Source organism: Bombina bombina, chromosome 7, assembly GCF_027579735.1.
Source record: "Bombina bombina isolate aBomBom1 chromosome 7, aBomBom1.pri, whole genome shotgun sequence".
Classification (NCBI taxonomy): Eukaryota; Metazoa; Chordata; class Amphibia; order Anura; family Bombinatoridae; genus Bombina; species Bombina bombina.
The window spans coordinates 633,958,843-633,965,126 of NC_069505.1; positions in this window are offsets into that span (position 1 = coordinate 633,958,843).

Sequence of the window (6,284 nt, forward strand, 5' to 3'; positions counted from 1 at the left end):
ATGCTTATTAAATGTTATAATCTAAGTTTATAGGCACATTCTACTCACCATATCCTCGATTTTTACTTTGATTAAACATACGTCTAGTTAGGCCTATCTAATTAATGCCTATAGATGGTATAACCAATCATGGACACCATATTTAAGCCACACACCCGTCCTTAGGGTACTGTAGCGCTGTACTCCCCTAGCACTTTGTAATATTGACATTTGGGGATCCGGTTGGGAGATTCCGCATTTTGGAGTATAGCTTGTATGGTTGAGATCTTGGCGCTTCAAGATATATATTTATATTATTTGGAGAATATTAAGGGACGACCCATAGTTGCTGGGATTGGTTCTATATTTGAACATTTGTCAGAATGGATTGATAGTATCCTGCAACCTTTGGTCATGTCTCTCCCTAGTTTTTTACGGGATACAACACATTTACTGAACATTGTGGAGTCTGTGCAGGTGGTGGAGAATATGAGTTGGCTGACAGTAGATGTGATAGCCCTATACACTTCTATACCTCATGTGTTGGGCTTGGAAGCTGTTGCCTTTTTTCTTAACTTGTTTACTGATTACTCTAATGAAACAAAGGAATTTATCATCAGATCTATTCAATTTCTTTTGGAGCGTAATAATTTCTTGTTTGAGGGATCATATTATGTTCAATTGAGAGGTACAGCCATGGGGGCAAAATTTGCCCCCTCACATGCAAATCTATTCATGGGCTGGTTCGAGTATAAATACCTTTTTGGACATGATAATGAATCCTCTCGTGGGGTTATATGCTACAAAAGATTCATAGACGACCTTATCTTTATCACACATTTTTCTTCTTCTGAAGCAAAAGGTTTTGTTGAGTACTTAAATTCTTGTGTCCCTGATATTCAGTTTACTTATGAATGGCCGCAAAGTAAAATACATTTTTTGGATGTGGAATTAGTGATGGATTTGGACTCTGGGAAAATTGAAACCCAGCTATTTCGTAAACCCATAGCAGGAAATTCCTTACTCCATTCATCTAGTTCCCATCCGTAACATTTATTTCAGGGTATAGCCAAGGGTCAGTACCTTAGGACTAAAAGAATCTGCTCTAAGGAGAATGTGTTTAGCTCTGAATGTGTAACTTTGGGTTCAAGACTGCGAAAACGTGGTTATTGTGACAAAGTGATTAACCAAGCCCAGGAATATGCAGTTAGGAGCGATAGGAGATGTCTTCTTCAGGGGAGACATAGATTTAAAGCTAACAAAGATGAATTTGACAACAAACCTAACTTTATTACTAGGTATTCAAATCAATATTACCAAGTTTGTAATATAGTCAAAAAGTATTTACCCATTCTATATGGAGATGATTTATTGAAGGATGTGGTCAAACAAGGATGTAGATTCATCTATTGGAGAAATCTTACCCTTGGTAATTTGATCTCACCAAGTCAACTACGTAGACCTGTTAGTCATAGCTCCTGGTTAAGACACAATGGAACGTATAGATGCGGGAAAAATTGTAAAGCCTGTGAAGATATCAAGTTAGGTAGTTCTTTCAGCTCATACGTTACTAATCAGGTGTTTGATACTAGAGGATGTATCAACTGTTCTTCTACGTTCGTGATTTACCTTATTGGTTGCACGTGTCACAAATTACAGTACGTGGGTATGACTACCCGTGATGTTCGTACTCGTATACGTGAGCACCTAGGGTATATCAGGAACAAAACCACTGTTCTGATCTTGCAAGTCATTTTATTGAAGTCCACAATGGCAATGTGTGCAGCTTTGAATGGAATGCCATAGAAACCATTAGACGCCCTCCCAGAGGTGGAGATAAATGGCCTATTTTGGCTAGGCAGGAGGTCTATTGGATCCACAAATTGTGCACACTTAGGCCTGAGGGGTTCAATTCTGAAAATGACCTTATTAATTTTTGGGAGAATTAATCAATGATATTTGTAATTTATATAAAATTTGGTGTATTGAAAATTGACATGATGGTTTTTCTAACCCACTAGATATGAACTAACCTTTCACTATACCTAAATGAGATTTAGTAATTAAGTTTATTGACCCATTATATATTCATTGTTTGGGTTTTATAATATTTAATGAGCATATATTAGTGAGGTATTGGTGTTTTTTGGATATGAGTTGTATATATATATATATATATATATATATATATATATATATATATATATATATAAAAAATTGTTATGCATTTATTGTGTATTTATGAACTCAACAAAATTGTCTGTCATATTTAGATTTATTTTTATTATTATGTGATCCTTATATGAAATTCCCATTTATTATTTATTGTGTACATATTTGCAAAGTATTATATACTTTTATGCTATGAATCAAGTTGTTAACAATTGTATATATATGTCCATATTTGAACTCTGTGTGCTGTTCCCTTTAAACATAGAAAAGGGTGATTAGAGGGTGTGTGATTTTATCCAATGGGTAACTTGTGTTAGGTATAAATTAATGTATCACCTGAGAGCACTTATGATTACGGCGATGTCTTGCCGAAACGCGTAAGACCGGCTCTTTGCTCTTTTACGCTTTCCTGATGCCCATGTTTTTTAACTACTAAATAAAGCATATCGTTTTTATTGAGGATCTTTGGATTTATTTTTTCCATGTTTTTTTTCAGCCGGCTCTCCCCCATTGATTCCTATGGGGAAATCGTGCACGAGCACGATCAGCCAGCTCACCGCTAACGTAAGCAGCGCTGGTATTGAGGTGAGATGTGGAGCAAAATTTTGCTCTACGATCACTTTTTTGCGGTTAACGCCGGGTTTGTAAAAACCCGTTATACCAGCGCTGTCTGTAAGTGAGCGGTGAGCATAAACTGCTCGTTAGCACCGCATAGTTTCTAATGCAAAACTCGTAATCTAGGTGTATATGAGCAAGAGAGAAACAAATAAATATTTTGTTTCAAAAAAGACAGGGAATTCAGCACTGTTTTGTCATAAAAAAATACGCAGCTCTTAGATTTAATAGATATAGGGGCCTATGTATCAAGCACTGAACGGAGCTTGAGGGCCCGTGTTTCTGGCGAGCCTGCAGACTTGCCAGAAACAGCAGCTATGAAGCAGCGGTTTAAAGACCGCTGCTCCATAACCCTGTCCGTCTGCTCTGAGCAGGGTTGATTGACACCCCCCTGCTGGCGGCCGATTGGCCACGAGTCTGCAGGGGGCGGCGTTGCACCAGCAGCTCACAAGAGCTGCTGGTGCAATGCTGAATACGGAGAGCGTATTGCTCTCCGCATTTAGCGATGTCTGTCGGACATAATCCGCACTGTCGGTTTAGACATTAATGGCTGTGTGTTGAGTTACTTTGAGGGGACAGCAATTTTAAACTGTTATACAGGCTGTACACTCACTACTTTACACTGTTATACAGGCTGTACACTCACTACTTTACACTGTTATACAGGCTGTACAATCACTACTTTACATTGTTATACAGGCTGTACACTCACTACTTTACACTGTTATACAGGCTGTACACTCACTACTTTACACTGTTATACAGGCTGTACACTCACTACTTTACACTGTTATACAGGCTGTACACTCACTACTTTACACTGTTATACAGGCTGTACACTCACTACTTTACACTGTTATACAGGCTGTACACTCACTACTTTACACTGTTATACAGGTTGTACACTCACTACTTTACATTGTTATACAGGCTGTACACTCACTACTTTACACTGTTATACAGGCTGTACACTCACTACTTTACACTGTTATACAGGCTGTACACTCACTACTTTACACTGTTATACAGGCTGTACACTCACTACTTTACACTGTTATACAGGCTGTACACTCACTACTTTACACTGTTATACAGGCTGTACACTCACTACTTTACACTGTTATACAGGCTGTACACTCACTACTTTACACTGTTATACAGGCTGTACACTCACTACTTTACACTGTTATACAGGCTGTACACTCACTACTTTACACTGTTATACAGGCTGTACACTCACTACTTTACACTGTTATACAGGCTGTACACTCACTACTTTACACTGTTATACAGGCTGTACACTCACTACTTTACACTGTTATACAGGCTGTACACTCACTACTTTACACTGTTATACAGGCTGTACACTCACTACTTTACACTGTTATACAGGCTGTACACTCACTACTTTACACTGTTATACAGGCTGTACACTCACTACTTTACACTGTTATACAGGCTGTACACTCACTACTTTACACTGTTATACAGGCTGTACACTCACTACTTTACACTGTTATACAGACTGTACACTCACTACTTTACACTGTTATACAGGCTGTACATTCACTACTTTACACTGTTATACAGGCTGTACACTCACTACTTTACACTGTTATAGAGGCTGTACACTCACTACTTTACATTGTTATACAGGCTGTACACTCACTACTTTACACTGTTATACAGGCTATACACTCACTACTTTACACTGTTATACAGGCTGTACACTCACTACTTTACACTGTTATACAGGCTGTACACTCACTACTTTACACTGTTATACAGGCTGTATACTCACTACTTTACACTGTTATACAGGCTGTACACTCACTACTTTACACTGTTATACAGGCTGTACACTCACTACTTTACACTGTTATACAGGCTGTACACTCACTACTTTACACTGTTATACAGGCTGTACACTCACTACTTTACACTGTTATACAGGCTGTACACTCACTACTTTACACTGTTATACAGGCTGTACACTCACTACTTTACACTGTTATACAGGCTGTACACTCACTACTTTACACTGTTATACAGGCTGTACACTCACTACTTTACACTGTTATACAGGCTGTACACTCACTACTTTACACTGTTATACAGGCTGTACACTCACTACTTTACACTGTTATACAGGCTGTACACTCACTACTTTACACTGTTATACAGGCTGTACACTCACTACTTTACACTGTTATGCAGGCTGTACACTCACTACTTTACACTGTTATACAGGCTGTACACTCACTACTTTACACTGTTATACAGGCTGTACACTCACTACTTTACACTGTTATACAGGCTGTACACTCACTACTTTACACTGTTATACAGGCTGTACACTCACTACTTTACACTGTTATACATGCTGTACACTCACTACTTTACACTGTTATACAGGCTGTACACTCACTACTTTACACTGTTATACAGGCTGTACACTCACTACTTTACACTGTTATACAGGCTGTACACTCACTACTTTACACTGTTATACAGGCTGTACACTCACTACTTTACACTGTTATACAGGCTGTACACTCACTACTTTACACTGTTATATAGGCTGTACACTCACTACTTTACACTGTTATACAGGCTGTACACTCACTACTTTACACTGTTATACAGGCTGTACACTCACTACTTTACACTGTTATACAGGCTGTACACTCACTACTTTACACTGTTATACAGGCTGTACACTCACTACTTTAAACTGTTATACAGGCTGTATACTCACTACTTTACACTGTTATACAGGCTGTACACTCACTACTTTACACTGTTATACAGGCTGTACACTCACTACTTTACACTGTTATACAGGCTGTATACTCACTACTTTACACTGTTATACAGGCTGTACACTCACTACTTTACACTGTTATACAGGCTGTACACTCACTACTTTACACTGTTATACAGGCTGTACACTCACTACTTTACACTGTTATACAGGCTGTACACTCACTACTTTACACTGTTATACAGGCTGTACACTCACTACTTTACACTGTTATATAGGCTGTACACTCGCTACTTTACACTGTTATACAGGCTGTACACTCACTACTTTACACTGTTATACAGGCTGTACACTCACTACTTTACACTGTTATACAGGCTGTACACTCGCTACTTTACACTGTTATACAGGCTGTACACTCACTACTTTACACTGTTATACAGGCTGTACACTCACTACTTTACATTGTTATACAGGCTGTACACTCGCTACTTTACACTGTTATACAGGCTGTACACTCACTACTTTACACTGTTATACAGGCTGTACACTCACTACTTTACACTGTTATACAGGCTGTACACTCACTACTTTACATTGTTATACAGGCTGTACACTCACTACTTTACACTGTTATACAGGCTGTACACTCACTACTTTACACTGTTATACAGGCTGTACACTCACTACTTTACACTGTTATACAGGCTGTACACTCACTACTTTACACTGTTATACAGGCTGTACACTCACT